Source organism: Dama dama, chromosome 33 (genome assembly GCF_033118175.1).
Source record: "Dama dama isolate Ldn47 chromosome 33, ASM3311817v1, whole genome shotgun sequence".
In the NCBI taxonomy this organism is placed as follows: Eukaryota; Metazoa; Chordata; class Mammalia; order Artiodactyla; family Cervidae; genus Dama; species Dama dama.
The window spans coordinates 20,567,439-20,590,487 of record NC_083713.1 but is presented as its reverse complement, the minus strand read 5'-3'; the positions used below and the strand labels follow the sequence as shown (position 1 = coordinate 20,590,487).

Genomic DNA, 23,049 nt, shown 5'->3' with positions numbered 1-23,049 from the left:
TAAGGGTGGTGTCATCTGTATATCCGGTTATTGATATTTCTCCCGGCAATCTTGATTCCAGCTTGTGCTTCATCCTGCCCAGCGTTTCTCATGATGTACTCTGCATATAAGTTAAATAAGCACAATGACAATACACAGACTTGACGTCCTCCTTGCCCGATTTGGAACAATCTTTTGTTCCATGTCCAGTTCTAACTGTTGCTTCCTGGCCTGCATATAGATTTCTCAAGCAGTAGGTCAGGTTGTCTGGTATTCCCATCTTTTAAAGAATTTTCCACAGTTTGTGGTGATACATAGAGTCAAAGGCTTTGGCATAGTCAATAAAGAAGAAGTAGATGCTTTTCTGGAACTCTCTTGCTTTATCGATGATCCAGCGGATGTTGGCTATTTGATCTCTGGTTCCTCTTTATTTTCTAAAACCAGCTTGAACATCTGGAAGTTCACAGTTCACGTACTGTTGAAGCCTGGCTTGGAGAATTTTGAGCGTTACTTCACTAGCGTGTGAGATGAGTGCAAATGTGCAGTAGTTTGAGCATTCTTTGGCATTGCCTTTTGTTGGGATTGGAATGAAAGCTGACCTTTTCCAGTCCTGAGGCCACTGCTGAGTTTTCCAGTTTTTTTGCATGACTAATTTTACAACAGGAGGTCATAGTAAGGAACAAAGAACTAATAAGCCACCAACAACCAGAAGAATTTGGGAAAGATCAAAAAAGAGATACTATGTGTCCTACTACCTCCCAGAATCCTTCTCACTGATATCCATCTTAGCTGAGCAATGCATGAGCCACCGAAGGACTCTGAGTCAGGATGGTTGGCCAAAGACAGCCTGGAAACTAATCCCATCACCATAAAATCTGAGACTGCGAGCCATGTGGCAGAACAGTTTTCCTGGGTCCCCTTACCCTACTGCTCTCTACCCAGGTGCCCCTTCCCAATAAAGTCTCTTGCTTTGTCAGCTCATGTGTCTCCTCACACAATTCATTTCCAAGTGTTAGACAAAAGCCCAGACCCTGGAAAAGGGGTTCCACTTCCTGTAACATATCCTGTTAAATATACTTAACAGTAGGTTGAACACAGGAGGTGTTCAATAAATAGCCACTGAATAAACACATGGTAAATGAGCTCCTACTAACAGCCCACATCCTCATCCCAGGACCCCAAAATAAACCCTGACTTGCTTCATGCAACACCCTAGGGCCTTTGAGCATAAGGGTCTGGCACTGTATGAGGTATAATGAAACATACTCTAACATGCGAAACTAAAATCACAACCTCCAGTTTGTGAAATGAGTACATTACAGAAATATGCGCTTGGTTCTCAGTCAGGTGAGTAGACATGTGTGTGTGTATGAACTCTAAATCAACAAGAGGTGACCAAAGAGGACTATAATCTACGTTAGTGGCTATGGTACTAAAGTGAGCTTTCCCTCAATGTACCAGAGACAAAAAAGAACACGTGATTGAGGAGATGCCAGGGATGGAGGAAACCAGAAGAAGATATTCAGGTATATGAATACTTATATCAAGCTTGTAAGTTAGGACTACCTACATTAAACAGACAAAATATGGGATAAGAGCATCAGTAATCACAGATGTGGTAGGGAGGAGCAAGGATAGACTCAGAGAAGAGAGGTGACATAGTCTATAATATTAACTAAAATATTTAGTGATCCCATTTTTTATTCCTCCTTTATAGTTATTTAAGTTTAAATATTGGTGGATAATATTTTAAAAATTTACTCTTCCACCTTCTTGAATAATTTTTTCTAACTTTATTAGATGGGGCAGAGCAAGGTAGAGTCTGCATCAGAGTGGGACTGGGGGAAATTTGGCAACTCAGAACAGGGTGTCAGAACAGAACAGGTGAGCAAGCTCCTGCGGCTGGGGATTATCCAGTATGAGAAGTCAAGCCCCAGTAGGGTAATGAAGGTTCCCGCATGGGAGCATCCCAGCACCAAGTGTTGTAGCCTGAGTGGGCGAGGATGGTATCTACACTGGTGCATGAACCCCAGCCTGCTGGGGGGGAGGGGGTGGGTCATGGGGAGTGACTGGGGTGAGGAGGACTTTCACATGGGCAGGAAGAGTAGGGGTGGGATGGTTGGCAGCCCCTTGTGGTAGGTCAGAGCCCAGGTGGGTTGAGGAAGGCATCTGCATGAGGGAAAGGTGGGCACAGTGATGGGAGAGGGATTACACACAGAGGAAGTGATCAGATATGTAAATATAGCAAGAATGATGAGAGTCAATTTCTCACTGGAGAAGTGAGCTACAAATAGGGAAGGGGAGATAGAAACATAAATGTAAATGTATGTGTGTGTGTGTATATACAGTTATATGGTCCTTAAGAACTGTCCACTGAGACGGCTTGATAGCAGAAACATCCTCAAAGGCAATGCTCATTGAGTACCCAGATCTTGGTTTCTAATACCATTCTCCACTGGAAAGGACCAGAACTCCTTGAGAAGAGACTAACATAAGGGATAGAGTAAGGAATATTAGATAAGCCCAAAATACCTTACTGTACCAGGAAGCAAGGAGGTGTTAAAAAAATCACAAGTCTCCTAAGTCAAAAGGACACAGAAATCAGCTTGAAAGAGCACCTCCGGCCTGATTTGGGATAATCCGAGCATCAAGATAAGTGATTGTAAGGGCTGTAACTCACTAGATAAAATAGAAAACCATGATCCATATGGATACATAAAAGTACATGGAGAATCTGAAAACAGTACATGGAGAATCTAATAAGAAATGAACTTTTTATGGTTTTTAAGCACCTCCCCACAAAAGGCTTGTTAGTTGTAAAGGGTAAAAGAGTACTTTATGGTAGGAAATCCTGGACAGTACCAATTTCATCAAGAACATCATCACTGATGGAAGAAATTAAAATTATCTGAGACTTGACAGGACACGATGAGAGGAACATAGCATTGATTTCATGATATTCCTGTACAAGACCTAGAACCTGAAGTTAATCAAGAGGAAGCATCAGAAAATCCAAAGTGGCCACTAATCTTCAAAAGAATCAGATCTTGAAAATTAAGAAAAAAAAAAAAAAAACCACCGAGCAACTATTTCAGACAGGAGACCAAATCTACATGGCAACTAAATCAAGTGAAAAAGGTTGAAATAAAACATAATAGTAGGACAACTGCCAAAACCTGAATGGTATATGAGGAGACACAGGAATACATCTATTTGAGTTTCTCAGTTACTCGGTCATGCTTGACTATTTGTGACCCTAAGGACTGTATTTGGCTTGCCAAACTCCTCTGTCCATGGAATTCTCCAGGCAAGAATATTGGAGTCGGTACTCATTCCCTTCTCCAGGGGATCTTCCAGAACCAGCGATTCAACCTGGGTCTCCTGCATTGCAGGTGGATTCTTTACCACCTGAGCCACCACAGAAGCCAATATAGTAGTAGTATTTTATAGTAAATAAACAGTAAGATATTCTAGGGAAATCGGATAAAAAAATGTTCTTGGTACATATTGTAAATTTTTGTAAATTTGGTTTTGTTTAAAAATTTTAAAAATGTCTTTAAAGAAAGAAAGAGGTAAATATATAAATTCTTCTATGGAAAAACCACAAGGCATACTAGATATAACACTAAAAGTATTAAGTATAAAAGTATTAAGGTATAGAATGCATCATATGATACTATTTGCGTTCATGCAGACATATATGCATACATAAATGTATATATGTTTGTGTGTGTGTATGTTTTACTTTAGTTTTTTGCTTTGTTTTACTCTGAAACAAAGCGCAAAATCCCTTAGCAAAGTTTGTTTGAAGGAATAGGATTAGGGGCCTGGGGAAAATTTTATTTTTTTTACTTTTTATTACATACTTTTCTATATCCTTAAGTTTTGCCATGTGATGTTTTACTTTAAAAAATCTCAATGTTCAGCTTAATTAAGTAAAATCAGTACCAAATAAATTTAAAAACATAATTCTAATCATAATATCTGTTTGCATTTCTGGACGCCAGTATCCTTTCTTTCCACTTTACAAGGCTAAGAGAAAAAAAACAGCACCCCTGGAGACTTAGCATGTAGCACAAATCCTGGTACACAGTAGACAATTATTAGCATGTGTGTGTCAGTCACTCAGTCGTGTCTGACTCTGCGACCCCATGGACTGTAGCCCACCAGGCTCCTCTGTCCAAGGGATTCTCCAGTCAAGAGTACTGGAGTGGGTTGCCATTTCCTTCTCCCAATTATTAGCATATTGTTGAGTAAATGCATGAGGCAGAAACTCAAATACATAGGCATTTCACTAATAGATGATTTCATCCTTTTTTGAGGTATAGAAGGTCTGTGTTTACTGTTATGTCTGTAATATGTAGACTACACTTAGAGTAACAAAGTTCCTCTTTATGAAGACTTCAGAAAACTAAAGAAGTAGCAGAGATATCTTACTCAGAGAGATTATGTGTATGTAATATGTTTTGGAAAAAAGGAGTGTGCTTTAAGTATTAGAAAATAAATTCTGATTCACATTTTGCTCCATTAATCCAAAGCTCCAGGTTTAGGACACTCATTTTAGAGAAGTTTTGCTTGACAAATAACAAATCTACTCAGGGGCACTCACAAAGAATAACATATATGAGAGAAGGTGACATACATTATTCAAAATAAGGGATGCTTGAAGACAAATGAAAGCCCAACTAATAGATACTGCTAAATGCTAAAAGGATAACATGATATCCTTCCTGCTTGAGCTTGGTGCAAAGGCTTTGGGGTTTTATTGTTGAAAGAGGAACCCTGTAACAAGCTGTCATTTTGAGAGTGACATTGTGCTGCTTTCAGTCTTTTGGCTCTATCAGTAACTCACATTTATTCCACACACGGTGGCTATTTCATTGCCTTTATCAGAAGTAGAAGAAAAACAAATCAATAAGGTAGATAGGTGAGAAATCAAGATACAAAAACCTCTGTGGTTATCTATATAACATTATGAATTTTCTTTGACTTGATGTGTCATCACAGCACAAGACTTGGCTGACTGATAGTTAAACCCTTCCCTGTCTTACTAGAGAGTTAAGAGGCATTAAATTCACTAGACAACTGATAAAGTCATACTTAGAAACAAGTAAGAATTGGTTAAAGCAAAAGAGCAGCATAACAGTTATCTTCAGCATCAAAATGGCAAACATTTGGAAACAATACCTATTGATTCCCCTTTGCCACTGACATTTACTCAAGGATGAAAACACAAATATACACACAGTGATTTAGCTGCATAATATACAACAAAGACATAGACTTGCTTAAATTATTTTGACTTTAATATCTTCAGAGTACATGTTTTATCCCAAGATTTTTTTTTTACCATTTGAGGAAAATCTGGCAAAAGGGTCAAATTATACAGGCTTTCTGCAGTTAGGTAACTAACACAGGATAAAATTATATAGTATTGTTATTAATTTTATTGCAATATAATTGACATATATCATCATTTTAGTTTTCAGTATACAACATAATGATTCAATATTTGTAAGTATCAACTTTTTAAAAAATATTATGTAAGTTATATTTTGAAACACTATGTTCATTAATGTGTTTTTAGGTGAAGGACCTCCATCTATTAATAAATGTAAAGCAATGTAATGGTTAATCTTTAAAAAAAAAAAAAGCTACTCAACAAACACACTAACAAAAGTCCAAAAAAGTTAATAAACATAGAGAAAATAAAATATTTGTACTTTTTTAGATTAATAATTGGGCATATTGTTTTCCATTATAGGTACATTGCCTTAAATGTGGCTGAAGGAAAGTGCACCGAGTGGAATATTTTTAAATGTAGCTAATGTATACTATAAAAATAAGTTTATCCTCTTTCCCAAACTCATGGACACACTATGTTATACAGCCCACATAAAGCACTCAACCCCCTTCATCACACAAGTACAAAAATAAAACTAAAATCCCAATAAGACAGCCCCTGAGGCTGCTCTTTATAAGAACTTCAAATATGATCTTTAAATCTATAGGCTGATAAAGGAAGATGTGAATGCTGCTCTGTAGGGGCCTCCTACGTCTTCAAGGGCGAAAGCATCAGCAGGGTACCACATGAATAGGTTGGTGTCAGAGTAGGAACTGAGATATGAACCCACCCCTGTGAATACTGTGGGGAACCTGAAGAAGGCTGTCCTCCTTACGGGAAGTGGCTAACACTAGTTTCTCTTCTCTTTATTGGGGACATTTTTAAAAAGTATGGGAAAAGAGTTAGGAAGCAATGAAAAACATTTCATAGGAGTGTTCCTTTCAATCATTTAGAAAAAAAGGAAGAGCCTCATTGGGCATGCCAAAACTGTACTGCCAGAAAAAAGTTTCAGTGTTAGATTAAAACTAAAATTCTGGGCTTCTTTTTTTCAACATGTTAGAGGATCAGCTAACCTTGGCTTAGACCGAGCATTTTAAGGTATAGATTTGGAAATACGACAAAGGCTATGACCAATATTGCTAGAGAGTCCAAGGTTAAACTGCTAAAATATAAAAATAAAGCCAACCATCATTAGGGCATTTTTTAAAAAATTATGTGGTTTCATTTTTCAATTTCAATGAGTATTTTTCCAGAGTACAGGTATATGCTATTCATATAAAATACATGTTCAATGATCTCCAAAACTGTACTTTCTACTGAGCCTCCTGGTTCAGAGTCACGTGGTTTATCCTAAAACAGTGTTAACACTATGTCTGGACCTGTTTCATGTGTGTTTCAAAGAGTTGAGCAGTTTGTGCCCATGGATTCTGGGAAATGCTGCTTTTACAAGTGAGTGCTATGGGATTTCTATTAAATAAAAGCACAAGTTACTAACAGAGAGGCTTAAAGGACTTGCCTGAGCAGCCAGGAAACTAGACGTTATGGTTATTATGGCAACTCTCATAGATACTCTTATGCAAAACAGTGGAATTGTTTGCTAGGCCCACAGCCCTTGACACTGTGCCATTTGCAGGTATTTGCATATTTGCTTCCCACTAGATGAGCAGTACTCTGAACACTAAGATATTTTCTTAATTTCTCAATTGCTACATATACTAGCATATAGTAGATACACAGAAATTATTTTTTAAATGAATGAACAACACCACTAAATAGTGTACCATAAACACCTCACTTATTTGGTAAACTCAACAGTTCAGAGTTCAGCGAAGCACCAGAAACTGTCTCCCATCCCTACCTCCAAAAGCATCAGAAGATTAAAAATTCTTAAGAGAATTCCTAAGGTCTCAAATAGTTTAGAAAAATAACTGAGGCATACACTCCTTAAGGGCAGGAACCTTCTTTTCTTTGCTTACCCTGATATCCTCAGGGCCTTTAAGGAGCATAATAAATGCTCAATAAAAATGTATTGGATGAATGACTACAATAATGGTTATCTCTTTCCTAAATGCATATAAGAATGAAAATAATAGAATTCAAAACAAGGATCTGGAGCTGCTATGAACAGGCACTGCTCATAGCACCATAAAAAAGCATGATGAGGAATGCAAAAGCATGACAAGTTGGGCTTATTTCTTTTTAGGGGCAAACTGATCTCAGTCCCTCACTAGTCCTGTGCTGCATAGCACAATAATTTACATGTGCATTAAGGATCCCAAGTTAACATAAAATTTTAAAAGTCAATCTATGTCTAGAACATTAAAGAAAGCAGAGGAATATGATAGAGTAAAGGAAAATTCCCATAAATTGCTGTTTAAATTAAATACTGGGTGGGGAAGATGTTCTGAAATGAGTTCAGAAGACCATGTGTACTGCTTGTTCTGTGCTTGCAGATCTTTATTTGTTGCCAATTCTGTGTCTTTGGAAAAAGAGAGTCAGACGTTGGAGACACTAGAATATTCCTTCCTTGCGTGCTTTCTAGCAGTGGCTTCCTTCTATGCTATCCACTCTCACTGAGCAGTCTCCCTTTCTGTCTCCAACTTAGCCCACCAAATTTAGACACCTCCATTGCCTCCCCTTCCTCTTCAAGAATGCAGACAGTTACAGTTGGTCAGCAGGAACCCTGACATCTACTGTTGACTCTTTAAACCTTTACCACTCCTGTGCAAACAGGTCCCTTGCTCAATTCTTTTTGAAAATACCAACTGATTACACTTTCAGTGTTCAATCAGAATTTCTTGATTGATACACTATGGTCTGTCTTCCTTTGTATGAGACTTAGATCAAAAATATTAGGCACAAGTCAATTATCAAAGCAAATTGTCCCTATTTCCACCTACCATATGAAAGTACTCCCAAAGGCTCAAAAGACAACATGTAATCAGCAAGGCAAGCATTCTCTCATTTCAACAATATCCCCGCTAGGGAACAAATCCAGACTGGCCTGTGTGACTTCCTCACATTGGCCAAGGCCACTTTAACCTTCCTGAAGGGATGGAAAATAATTGATGATTCTCTAAGTTACTTTGAAATATTTCCATGGAAAGAAACAGAGAAATGAACATGAGTAAGAGGAAACAAAGACAGTTTTAACAGAGAAATATAATGGATCTGGTTCAGCTAAATTTCAAGCAGACTACAGAGGAAGACCTTGGATTTGGTGATGTAAGGGATAAAGTAAGGGGCATTTCATGACCTCCCACCATAGGTGGACTGAAGCCTTGGGTGAGGGCTTTTACCTGCCCTATCTGGAACATAGTTAATAGTAAGCATAAAAATTGGATGGGAAGAAGAACTGGATTAAGTGCTAATTGCAACTTTCTTGGATGAAACATTTTGGTTAGGTCACTTTGGCTCTCTTATCTGAAACAGAGATCATGAAAAGCCTTATTAATTCCTCATGATGCTGTGGTTCCAAATATGTGAAGATTATTCTAACTTCTTGGGGATGACACTTTTAGAAGTCTAGGTTTGGGGAAAATTCACTAGTCACTCCTCAAAAGGGCTATATTAAGATATCACTATTTCTGCTAAAATATTTGCCTCCTACTGTCTTGATAACTCTCAGATTCTTCCATTGGAATGGCAGTAAGTAGACTTAAGATAATTCTACATGGATTAGAGAATATCTGTTGGGCACCAGAACTTCCATGCTATTACATATGTATTCTTAAATCAACTTTGAAGCCTAATGGCTTTTTAAAATCAAGCTTCTTCCAAAATCCTCTTGGGAATATGATTTTTAAAGCATATGGATACAGACTCTGACCCAATATATTTTAAATAAGGCTCTTTGATTTGTCACATGCTTTTGAAATATGGTGTTTGCCTACCCGTTCTCTCTAGCTCCCTGAAAGCTAGGAAGACTCTTAAATAATTGTATCTTCAATGTTCTCTGAATTTCACTGCTAGTGGACTATCTCTGTTAGATAACCATGATGTCTACCTAAAGCATTCTCTGATCCTCACACTTGTGTTTTCTGCTGTCAAAGCCAAGAATTACAAAGCCAGTCTCTGGAATGTAAAACACTGCTACATGACTGTTCTGTATTAGAGGACTTCTCTCACAGAAAAGTGGAAACATGGGTGACAAGATCAATTACCTTAAAAGACAGTGAAAGCGAAAGTTGCTCAGTCATGTCTGACTCTTTGTGACCCCATGGGCTATACAGTTCATGGAATTCTCCAGGCCAGAATACTGGAGTGGGTAGCCTTTCCCTTCTCCAGGGGATCTTTCCAACCCAGAGATCGAACCCAGGTCCCCCGCATTGCAAGCAGATTCTTTACCAGCTGAACCATAAGGGAAGCCCAAGAATACTGGAGTGTGTAGCATATCCCTTCTCCAGGGGGTCTTTGACCCACCCCCACCTTAAAAGAAGTTAACCTGAAAGGCAAGGGGAACTGTATGTGCATTTCCAAATTGCTCATATAGCCTATCTCACCACATCACAATCTCTACAATGATAGCCTTCTTCCTTCTCCATCGGCTGTCCATCTGTAGAGGTGAGTATTAGTCTTGCAACATAAAAGCAAGGTAACCTGGGAATAAGGTCAGCAGGTGAAAATTTTAACAGATAACAGAAGTAAGACAACTCTACTTTGGAAAGAGAGAACAGAGACAAAAGAGAGAAGAGAGAAGGGAGAGAGAATGGATTGTAGATCCTCCTTTAAAAGAAACAAAAATCTTCCACTGAGTTATACCAATGCAGAAATTCACCAAACACTGCATGAATTCTCAAGTTTGATTCTCACTGGCCGATTCTATATCCTTTCAACTAACTTCTCTATCCTATAATTCCACACACATGTTAATGAATACTTAAAAGCAAATACCACACAGAGAAAGGAAATGATGATTTTCCATGTAAAAATGAAATCACAAACAGACCTAAATTCCAAATATACTGAGTTCTACTGGTATTAGTGGAAATAAAACAATGACTTTACAGCTGAGTAAGTCCAATGTAGTATTTAAAAAGAAAACATATTTCAACAGAACTGACAGACCAGTGAATCATTCTACATTTAATAGACTATATTAGTATCTAGAGATGTTAATGTTTAGTTTAGGAAAGGACTGCCTCTGAGTAAAACAGAAAAACAGTTAAATTTAGATTCTATTTTGTTTGGATTTATGTCAATGAGTGTGGTCACTGGTTTAAAGGAAAAACCAGAAGTTTAGCTTTTTTTAATATTATTAACATTTGTCCCAGAAAGACTACTATATATTTTATGGATGATGATACTTCTATCTCCCAAATTTAAAAATTGCTTTCTATAATAATTTTAAAAGACAGTGATTGACATAAAAAGGCACAACACATAAAGTTATAGCTACTAATTGGCATGCATTTATTCCCTAGGCAATGTGCCGAAGGTTTTATGTACATTAATTCGATTAATCCTTATGATACTGGAATTCCACAAGGCGGGCATTGTACTTCAAGTTAGCTAAAGACAAACGAAGTGAGAATGTCAGTCGCTCAGTCATGTCTGACTCTTTGCGACCCCACGGACTGGAGCCCGCCAGGCTCCTCTGTCCATGGGATTCTCCAGGCAAGAGTACTAGAGTGGGCAGCCATTCCCTTTTCCAGGGGATCTTCCCAACCCAGGGATCTTCCCAATCCAGGGATTGAACCCAGTTCTCCCGCATGGCAGCAGGTTCTTTCCAGTCTGAGCCACCAGGGAAGCTCAAAGACAAGGAAACAGAGGCTTAAAGAGGGTATGCGATTTGCCAAGGGTCACAGAAGAAAGAAGAGGTGAAGCTGGAATTCAAATCCGAGCACATTTTGTTCTTTTCTTTTTCTCTTCATTTTTTTTTCATAATTAACAAGAATAAAAGCTACAACAAATAACCATATTTGACTTACTAGAATATAAATACTAGTTTCAAATATAAGTACTAAGCCACACTTTGCCGACAAAGGTCCGTATAGTCAAAGCTATGATTTTCCTAGTGGTCATGTATGGATGTGAAAGCTGGACCATCATAAAGAAAGCTGGTCACTGAAGAATTGATGCTTTTGAACTGTGGTGTTGGAAAAGACTCTTGAGAGTCCCTTGAACTGCAAGGAGATCCAACCAGTTAATCCTAAAGAAAATCAATCCTGAATATTCATTGGAAGGCCTGATGCTGAAGCTGAAGCTCCAGTACTTTGACCACTTGACACAAAGAGCTGAGTCATTAGAAAAGACCCTGATGCTGGAAAAGATTGAAGGCAGAAAGAGAAGGGGACGACAGAGGATGAGATGATTGGATGGCATCACCGACTCCTGAGATGATTGGATGGCATCACCGACTCCATGGGCATTAGTTTGAGCAAGCTCTGGGAGCTGGTGATGGACAGGGAAGCCTGGAGTGCTGTAGTCCATGGGGTTGCAAACAGTGGAATATGACTGAGCAACTAAACTGAACTAAGCCAGACATAAGTTACATTGTACTAAAGAAAAAAAGAAAAGAAAAAACAATACAGTAAAATTGATACTCTATAGGCTTATGGAGTCCTTTGAGATCTTCACCTAGGGTACTGTTTCTCAAGACTTTTTTTTTTTTTTTTCATTTCCCCCCTGTCTAATGAGTCTTCTTTACAATGATGTCTTTAATGGGGTGCTCCATGAAATTTTAATGCCACAGATATACTGCATGTCTGTTTATGTACTATATTAATACTTCATAAAGATAGTACTTTTTACTTTTTTGCTTCTGAGAATGAATTTTTGCCCCTTGGCGAGCAATGAGAATGCTTAATCTAGAGGTTATATCTGTTTATCCCAAATCTTTAACCCACTAGCTATTACTTAGCATTGCATGGGATTAGGGTTTTAAATTTTTAGCTTCAAGTTTTTCAGTGAGCTAAAATGCAAACTCATAGACTATGTTGAGCCATTTGTACCTTAATGTGAATAGAAGAGCAGAAAGCCAAAATATACAATGGAGAAAAGATAATCCCTTTAACAAGTGTTGCTGGGAAAACTGGTCAACCACCTGGAAAAGAATGAAACTAGAAAACTTTCTAACACCATATACAAAAACAAACTCAAAACAGATTAAAGGTCTAAATGTAAGACCAGAAACTATAAAACTTAGAGAAAAACACAGGCAGAACACTCTCTGACATAAATAACAGCAAGATCCTCTATGACCCACCTCCTAGAGTAATGTTGAACTAAACACAAAAATAAACAAACGGGATCTAATTAAACTTAAAACTTTTTGCACAATGAGGGAAGGTGTAAAGAAAGGTGTAAAGGCAGCCTTCAGAATGGGAGAAAATAATAGCAAATGAAACAACTGACAAAGAATCAATCTCCAAAATACACAAGCAGCAGCTCAATACCAGAAAAACAAATGACCCAATCAAAGAATGGGCCAAAGAACTAAACAGACATTTCTCCAAAGAAGACATACAGACGGCCAACACATGAAAAGATGGTCAACATCACTCATTATCGGAGAAATGCAAATCAAAACCACAATGAGGTACCATCTCACACCAGCCAGAATGGCCGCCACCAAAAAGTCTACAAACAATAAATGCTGGAGAGGGTGTGGAGAAAAGGGAACCCTCTTACACTGTTGGTGGGAATGCAAACTAGTACAGCCACTATGGAGAACAGTGCAGAGATTCCTTAAAAAACTTGAAATAGAACTGCCATATGACCCAGCAATCCCACTGCTGGGCATAAACACACTGAGGAAACCAGAATTGATAGACACGTGTACCTCAATGTTCATTGCAGCACTGTTTACAATTGCTAGAACTTGGAAGCAACCTAGATGTCCACCAGCAGACAAATGGATAAGGAAGTTGTGGTACATATACACAATGGAATATTACTCAGCTATAAAAAAGAACACGTTTGAGTCAGTTCTAATGAGGTGGAGAAACTGAAGCCTATTATACAGAGTGAAGTAAGTCAAAAACAGATACACCAATACAGTATATCCACACATATATGGAATTTAAAAGACGGTAATGATGACCCTATATGCAAGACAGCAAAAGAGACACAAATATAAAGAACAGACTTTTGGACTATGTGAGAAAAGGCAAGGGTGGGACGATATGAGAGAACAGCATTGAAACATGTATTTTACCATATGTAAAATGGATGACCAGGGCAGGTTTGATGCATGAAGCAGGACACTCAAAGCTGGTGGCTCTGGGACAACCCAGAGGGATGGGTAGGGATGGTTGTGGGTGGGGGGTTCAGGCTGGGGGGGACACCTGTATACCCATGGCTGATTCATGTCGATGCATGGTGCAAACCACCACCATATTGTAAAGTAAGTAGCCTCCAACTAAAAAAAAAATTAAAAAAAGAAAAACAGAAAGCCAGTCTGACAGGGGAAAGGTAAATGTAAGGGTCCCTCCTTACTGGAGCAGGGGTGGGAGGCGGGTGGGCGGTCGGGGAGCAGAGGGGAGATAGAGAGCCTCTGGTGCTGGAATGTCTCTGTCGCCACTGAGCTTCAGTGTAGTCCTGTTGAACTTGTTAACATGAAGTAGGTCCTTTAAGAAGAGATACTAGCTTCCATTCATGATGAACAAGAAATCTTAGTCATAGCCACCTTAGTGACCGTCACCGTATTGATTAATGTGTAAATATTAGGTTTCCTGCCTAAGAAGAATTTTCTCTTTGGTCCCATTCAGGCCTGTTTGCATTTTCCCAGCTGCTACGTGGCCAGGAACAAGAAAGTTTGTGTAATGTTCCAAAGAAACCGCTCGACACCATGGCTCATTTTAACCCAGGTATGAATAGGAGACAGAGATGAATTCACAAATACTTCTTTCACATGCACTGTCAAATATAACTTTTCACTCCCAGAGGCCAAAATGGTCTTAACCATTGAAGTAATTATAGCTCACAACTATAATTTAGACTGAGTTCTGCTTGACTCTACATTCACACAGGAAAATAATTCACTTGTCTTGTTGGAACACTGCAGTAAATAACTATATAAAACCTATATAGTTTCAGCAACCCTAGACAGTATGGTGAATCTAAATAGAAATCAATGGTTGATAGTTTAATAAGACAATAATAATAATTATCTACCATTTATTGGTTGCCAACTTAAACGCTAAAATGCCATACTCGATCCTTTATAAATACTACTGATTTAATTCTTCCTATGAGATAAACATTTGTATTGTCATTTACAGAGGAAATGAGTTCAGAAAGGATGGATGATTTTCCTTGAACCACTTACCAAGTGAGGGAAGACGTCAAACCTCTGCAATCTGAAGCTCATGCTTTGCCACTTTAGCCACAGTGAAATTATTTCAGTGAAATGACAGAAAGATTCACGTCTGCAAACTTAATATCCAATCAATGGAGGAATCTTAGGCAAGTGAAGAGGTAATCCAGTACTTTGGCCACCTCATGCGAAGAGTTGACTCATTGGAAGAGACTCTGATGCTGGGAGGGATTGGGGCAGGAGGAGAAGGGGACAACAGCGGATGAGATGGCTGGATGGCATCACCGACTCGATGGGCATGAGTTTGAGTAAACTCCGGGAGTGATGGACAGTTCGGTGATGGACAGGAGTAAACTCTGGGAGTTGGTGATGGACATTAAACTCCTGGCGTGCTGCGATTCATGGGGTCGCAAAGAGGCGGACACGACTGAGTGACTGAACTGAACTGAACTGAACTGAAGAGGTAATGAATATGCTATATAATACGTTCTGAGATTTTGCAGGTAAGAAGCTACTTGTGCAGATGATTTCAAATGAAGTATCATTTTTTTAAAAAAAAAAATGTCTTTAAGACAGATATTTATCAGAATTTTCTGACTTTGAGGGTTGTAAAACATACACTTGTATATATGTTTACCCTTGTAAATGAGGAACAAGATGGCAGCTATTTCACAGAGACACAGGTACACTTCCCAGAGACCAGGACTGTGGTCCTAAATGGTCTGTATCACCCGCTCCCTGTTCCTGGCATGGGACCGTATGATTTAAAGGACTGGCCACGTGAAAGGATGGTCCTTGTTTAAAATTTTCAGTATACACTACGTGTTGTATTAGAGTCTCTGACAAGACAGGATAATGAAAACTAGGAATTGCAGAAATGGAATTGCAAAAAAACAGTCAGGCTCTAAGAAATCATTTTATGGAGGAGGATACTCAGTGATTAGAAGCCATGTTAATGAGCCAGAACTCAAACTTAGGTCTCCTAATTCCTAGACCAGTAATTTTTCATAACAGCACACCGTTACCAAGTAGAATAATAAATAGGCTTGAAATTATAGCAAAATTGACCTAAATATACATCATCAATTATAAGCTTCTCCGTGCAGACTGACCTAATTAAATAATTTAAACACATGGACAACAAAGCAGAAATATAATTTATCTTTTAAACTACTAACATGATTATGCTTACTATGTACCAAATGGATAATCAAACATCCCTATATAGTGATAATATGAGTAGCTCCAAAACAAAGGCTGAAATTGTTCTCAAATGTGAAGTAATGTGTGCAACTGGTCAAAGTATAACCACTGCAATAAAAGATGTTTTCACTTAATTTCCTGGAGATTTCAGATGTTTGTTTAGCTTTTATTAACTGGAAAATTCCTCTACTCATTGTACACTTATTGACATATTCTATTAGGAAAATGTTTGTTTTCCAAGAAAATAATCCAAGCCACAAAATTCAGCCAGTATTTCACAATATTAACTTGACAATAAAGTATTTTATCAATAAAACATTTTTAAAATGTTTATGTAGCCACCAATGAAATTCTTACTTAATTATGCTCCTCTGAGAAAGCTTTCTATATCAGATCTTTGAAAGATTTTGCTAGATTTCTCTTAAGACTAATGCATGCAAATGCTATATTTTAAAATATATTGTATAAGATATCATTATGAACATTACTAAAGAGATGCAGCATACAAACTTTACCTTTTCAATGTTCTATTACTTAAAACTAATTTTATAGCTGAGAGTCTAGGCATTTTCCATATATTTTAAACATTAATAAAATAATCATGTAGAATCACCCCTTTCTAGAAGACTCATCATAGCATTTTAACAACATATGGAAGTCCAACATATTTTTAAACCAGAAGTCATGTTAGCACTTAGTTCATGAAGACTCAGTGTCTATAACAACTACTGATTAAACCCCCAAATGTTGTGCTTATCTTAATAGAAGGAAAAACATACAGTTATGTGAGTCATGACTACTTCCTTAACTTAGACACACATTTACAACATTATTCTAAATTGTCAAACCTCATCATCCCAAATCCTAGGATGACAGATAATACTAATTATGGCATTGCTCAGTACTATATGAAATCTGTACAAATCTGGAAAATTACAGCTAAAACCAAGTATACCTCCATATGTATTTCCTATCACTTTCAAACAAAACCATCATTTGTAAGTCTTGTTACTTACCTAGAAGCATGTTTCTCAGCAGTAGTCAATTCAGGCAGTCTGAAAACTCTGTATAATAAAGGTATCAAGAGCTGAGAAGTATGTTAGCCTGCTACAGGTTTTATTACAGTGAGAGTGGGAGCCCTCACAAACTCTTCCTTGTACCCTAAGCCTCCTGGAATACTGGACTGACTCCACTCACTCGCTGTGGACCTTGGTTGAAACTAACAAACAATACAGAGACTGTCAGTAGATGCTGCCTCCTCAGCCCACAGAGCCAAAAAAAATTATGGAAAAGTAGGTTATTTCACTGGAGTTGGAGATGTAAATTTTGAATTGATCATGCTGTTTCTTTAAAATTCCGAGTAGCATTTTCTACTAAATTAACAAATAAAACAAGTGAAACTCATGCAAACAAGCTTATAAAATCATATTTAAAAAATCTAACTACCCAATTTTCCCCCATTGCTTTTTTCTAAAATTTAAAATATATTTAACTCTAAACTAAAAAGAAATTCTGCTGCAAAATAAGCTCTGTATAATATACATGTTTTTAGGGAAGACTGTATATTAAAATTATATCACTCAACAAGAATCAGAGAATGCAAATATTTTTATTATTTGGTGTTATGAGCTTGAGCCTCCAATGAGGTTTCAGTTTCACAAAGGATTGTTTGTTTGATTCCAATACAAAGATAATTATTTCTGAAATAGGTTTCTCCTGAGAGAACAAACCTTACAGTTTTAAAGCAATAAGGATATTGCAGTGCATATTTAACAAAGGAACATCTCATTTCTTTGTGTTTTTCTACTGGCTGTGAATTAACAATTTAAAAGGAGAAAAATCTATCTGACCTCAAAGGAAGAATACATAGCATGCCAGCTAACACTAAAGCCAGTAAGTTGAATGTGATTTCTGAGACTATGTTTTTTAAAGTAGAAAAGAAAATGACACATCCAAATATTACATATTTTAGCAATTGTTTTTAAATTATCCTGCAGCAGATATTTCTTTTTACATATTATAAAGTCAGTGCACAGAAATTAAACTATGTATACCTTCCTAGGATCCAGATCCTTGAGCAGTACGTTTTCCTGGTATTCATTCATGTTTCTGTATTTCCCTATTAAAGATAATTTTGGGATTCAACTTTCACATGATCAGCTACTCTTATTTTGATTAAAACAGGCTGAAAAGTTTAATAAAAATGAGAGTCTGAGAAAGAGGTAAATGGGAAACTAATCTAGGAACAAAGAGAACAAAAGGAGAGAGGTAGTCAAGGATGATGATGATAAAACAGACCAACATCTGGGGTTTTTCGGCCATTGTAAAATGTAGGCCTTGCATATATCAAATATATATATATTTGGATGTAGTGACCTGAAGGATTATGCATATAAATTCACATATGGGGTAAACCAAGTTTCAATAGGGACAGGTGTACGCATGTGTGTATGTTTACACTAATGAACGTTTTTCTATAAATGTGGAAGGAAGCCTCTCTCCCTGCCCTTGACACCCCATTCACTTTTACCTAGTGGTTGTCCCACTTGAGTGACATCAGAATCCCCTGAAGGGCTTGTTAAAAACAGACTGCTGGGCCCAAGCCCTAGAGTCTCTGATTCAGTCTGTCCAGGGTGGGGCCTGAGAATTTATATTATAACAAATTCTCAGGCGATGCTGAAGTTTCTGGTCCTGGGACCACACTTTGAAAACCATTGCTTTAGCTCATTATGCTATCCTATAATCTAGCATGAAGATATATCCAATGTAAATTGTTTATTACTGTATTACACAGATTCTAAGGGCTTCTTCACCCGCATGTTTTCACAGCTCTGAATCAGGATGTGTCTATAATTAATCACAACTTACAGAAACTATGCAGAGGGCAGCACCCACAACGTGCAGTATCAGTGTCTGCATGGACTTGGTCACAGCTGTTCATACTGTCTCTTCAGTTGAGTGATATCACTTTTGAATGATATCAAATGTTGAGTTTGCCATTTAAAAGTAATTTTTTTTAAACCAGTGCTTTAAAAAGCACACTATGATTTGATTTTAAAAATAAGTCATTGCATACAAAGATGAAATACAAACAGGTGTGGTATGTGTACTTGTTATTGATGAAACAGATGTTAATTACTGGAGAAATGACAGCAACCTCAGACTTTCTTGGAAAGTAGCATTCCATTCCATTAGAGGATATAAGAATGGTAACCACTAGCGGAAGAAACTATGGTACGTGTAAAATTTTGCCTATCACAGGCCCAGAAATGCAGCTGAAGCTAGACGGAATCACCAAATCCCTCTGAACAGAAATTTAAATGTGATTTGCTGGTATGAATAATTCACAGGTCCAGAGGGAATCTCTTTAAAGCTCTGCATCATAGTTCATTGACAGTTGCTCTTGCTGGGGGCCTACTCTTCAGACATGCACATTTCCACTCAGCGACACTTCGTGGGACCAAGCTACAGAAGCTGATCCTCTCAGATGAGTTGAAGCCCACTCACCAAAAGAGGGAGCTGTCCTCCTTGGGCCCGCCCCCAACACAGGGCTGCCTCCCTCTAAAAGGACTCACCAGCGCTCTAAGGCAGATGCCACTGCCAGCATAAGTCTCAGCAGCAATCTGAAATGAACAGCCAGCCACCCTAAAGTGGAGAATGAGGAAGAGGAGCTCTCCTCCAGCACTGAAAGTATTGATAATTCATTCAGTGCCCCCATCAGACTGGCTCCTGAGCGAGAATTGCATCAAGTCCCTGATGGTGATTGGCAAGCGGCTGGCCACACTTCCCACCAAGGGGCAGAAGACACAGCGGCGGGTCTCAGAGCTCTCCCTGCTCACCCACAAGCTCCCCGCCGGAATCTGGCTGCCCACTGCCGGCTGTGACCAGCACGTGGTCCACGTGCCCCACACCCAGGCTGTCGTCCTCAACTCTAAGGACAAGGCTCCCTACCTGATCTAGGGGAAGTCCTCCAATGTGAAAACTTCAACACCACTAGTGTCCCCGCCCAGATCCCCGAGAACCGAATTCGGAGCACCCGGTCTGTAGAGAACCTGCCCGAATGCGGCATCACCCACGAGCAGCCCAACTGTGACAACTGTGACAAGGCCCGGCCGGTGGAGGACACAGGCAAGCTGCAGGGGGGTGCTCCCTGAAGTGCACCCCAACAGCCGTGACAACATCTCCCAGCTCTCCGCGGACAGCATCACCAGCCAGGAAAGCAAGGAGCCTGTGCTCATTGCAGCAGGTGACATCCGACGGCGCCTTTCGGAGCAGCTGGCTCACACCCCCACAGCCTGCAAACGAGACCCAGAAGACCCTTCTGCGGTTGCTCTCAAAGAGCCCTGGCAGGAGAAAGTGGTTAGAGAGGGCTTCCCCTGTGGCCATCTCCCCAGTGGGAGGCTCCTGTCAGTCATGGTCAAGTGTGGGGATGACCTTCGGCAGGAGCTGTTGGCCTTCCAGGGGTTAAAGCAATTGCAGTCCATTTGGGAACAGGAGTGAGTACCCCTGTGGATCGAGCCATATGAGATTCTTGTGATTTCGGCCGACAGTGGTCAACGCTGTCTCCATACCCCAGGTGAAGAAGCAGTCACAGCCCTCCCTGCTCGATGACTTCCTACAGGAGCGTGGCAGGGACACCACTGAGGCATTCCTTGGTGCCCAGCGCAATTGTGTGCAGAGCTGTACTGGCTACTGCTTGGTCTGCTACCTGCTGCAGGTCAAGGACGGACACAATGGAACATCCAGTTGGACGCGGAAGGCCACATCATCCACGCCGACTTTGGCTTCATCCTATCCAGCTCACCCCGAAACCTGGGCTTTGAGACATCAGCCTTTAAGTTGACCGCAGAGTCTGTGGACATGATGGGCGGCCTGGATGGCGACATGTTCAGCTACTACAAGATGTTGATGCTGCAGGGGCTGATCGAGGCTTGGAAACACAGGCGTAAGGTGGTGCAGATCGAAGAGATCGTGCAGCAAGGCTCTTGGCTTCCTCGCTTCCATGGCTCCAGCACCATCTGCAACCTCAAGGAGAGGTTCCCCACGAGCATGACTGAGGAGCAGCTCCCATGTGGAGCAGACGGTGGACGGCAGCATGCCGTCTATCACCACCAAACTCTGTGACGGCTTCCAGTGCCTTATCAATGGCATCATGTTCCTCCCTCCTCAGGCCCAGTGTGATGGGGGTGCTCAGGGGACCCTCCCTGGGAAGGCCCTTGGAGAAACCCTAAGCCAGGAAGGCCCACCCACCCAGCAATCTACCAAGGGAAATGGAAGGCAAGACATATAAGGGATCATGTGGTAACCATAGAGCTTGCCAGGGCGGGTGGGGAGAGCCAGCTGTGGGGCCCAGACTGACTGGGGCTTCCTTGCGGCCACCCCAGCTGTGTCAGTATTACCCCCTGATGGACTCCAGGACTCTGCCCTCAAGAGATCAGAAGTGATAAATGTGGGGGGCGCTGGGGCCTCACTTGTTCCCACCAGGGTCCAAGAGGTTCTTTCCACAGGCCATCCTCTTCATGTATTCTGGGTCCCAGGAAGGAGAAGACAGTAGGTTCTTGGTACTTAGGACTTGATCCTGTGGTTGGCCTTTGGCCACGCTGCTGCCTGGCTGTCCGCTCCCAGGGACTGAGCCCTAGCCCGAGTTCCCCTGGGTAGGTGGGCTTTGGCATAGGGTCCTGCACTTGCTGAGGGCTCCCATCCCAGAAGTGAGGAAGGGAATGATCACAGCCCCTCCAGTCTTAGGGTACTGGCCTAGCCTCGGGGAATTCCTTGCCCTGATCCCTTCCCCACGGACCCAGAGAAATAGCTCTCAATTTTTTATTTTTAATTTTTGTTTGAAATAAAGTCCTTAGTTAGCTCCCCCCCCAAAAAAAAATTTTTGTTTCCTAGTGATACATAAAGTAATGATGTGAATGGATACTCTAGACTTCTGTGGTGGTCCAGTAGGTAAGACTCCACACTTCCACTGCAGGGGACACAAGTTCCATTTGCAGTTGGGGAAATTCCACATGCCAAGGAGTACAGTCAAAAAAAATTAAGAAAATGTGAGGTTTGATAAAATGTGATATTATTTGGAAATAAAACAATTATTCTTGGGAGAAGCTATTTACAAATTAATGAATAAGTTGACTTAAAGCAGGTTTTTCTTGTTGTTATTCAAAATGTGGTGTGGAAAAACCTAAAGAACCACCCAGGATATCTACTAAAAACACATATATCTAGGACTACCAGAGATCCACTGACTCAAGTATCTTTGGTATGAAGACTGACCATTTCACCTCTAAGCAAACAGCAATTTAATAAGAATAGAAATACTGGAGGACTCTTAAATGTTTGTGGTAATAATGTATTTCTGAAAAGGAAGCTACCTTTGATTCCAAATCAATTACAATAAACCTTGCGTATTGCCTAAATGAGTAAAGCTACATATGGATGCCTCTGTGACAGTTTATCTCCACAGGAACTTTTAAAAACTGAAACACCAAACTGCATACATATCTCAATGGCCCTTTGTGACGGCAGAAGAGAAAAAGCCAGAAGCAAAGGTACATGCTCATCTGACCAGATGCAAAGCAAGTAATGCTTTATAGGAGGACATGATAATAAAAAGGATAAATACATAGCAGCACCACATGTTCAATAAGACTCCAACCTCTGGCCCAGTACAGAGTAAGGTCTCTATATAAGCCTCCAGTGGTGTGAAGGATTTGCAAGAAATGATAAAATAACCAGGATGAAACTGACCAGCTGTTAAGTTGCCAGTTGTAAAGCCGGTCACTAGTTGTAAAACTAGTCACTGTAAAGTGAGCAGTTGTAAAGGTAGTGGAGGTGATGGAATCCCAGTTGAGCTATATCAAATTCTAAAAGATGATGCTGTGAAAATGCTGCGCTCAATGGCCAGCAAATTTGGAAAACTCAGCAATGGTCTCAGGACTGGAAAAGGTCAGTTTTCATTCCAATCTCAAAAAAAGGCAATACCAAAGAATGTTCAAACTACCGCACAATTGCTCTCATCTCACATGCTAGCAAAGTAATACTCAAAATTCTCCAAGTCAGGCTTCAATAGTACATGAACAGAGAACTTCCAGATGTTCAAGCTGGATTAAGAGAAGGCAGAAGAGCCAGAGATCCATTTGCCAATATCCGTTGGATCACTGAAAAAGCAAGAGAGTTCAGAAAAATATCTACTTCTGATTTATTGATTAGGCCAAAGCCTTTGTGTGGGTCACAACAAACTGTGGAAAATTCTTAAAGAGACCAG

At 39.8% G+C, this 23,049-nt stretch overlaps 1 protein-coding gene and 1 pseudogene across 3 annotated transcripts in view; one reads left to right on the top strand and one right to left on the bottom strand.

Annotated features, from left to right (window-relative positions):
* ZNF385B (zinc finger protein 385B) overlaps nt 1-23,049 on the bottom strand; it is a 342,813-nt gene that overhangs the window by 206,022 nt on the left and 113,742 nt on the right. The window lies entirely within an intron of this gene.
* Nucleotides 1,306-21,075, top strand: LOC133051274 (phosphatidylinositol 4-kinase beta-like; annotated as a pseudogene).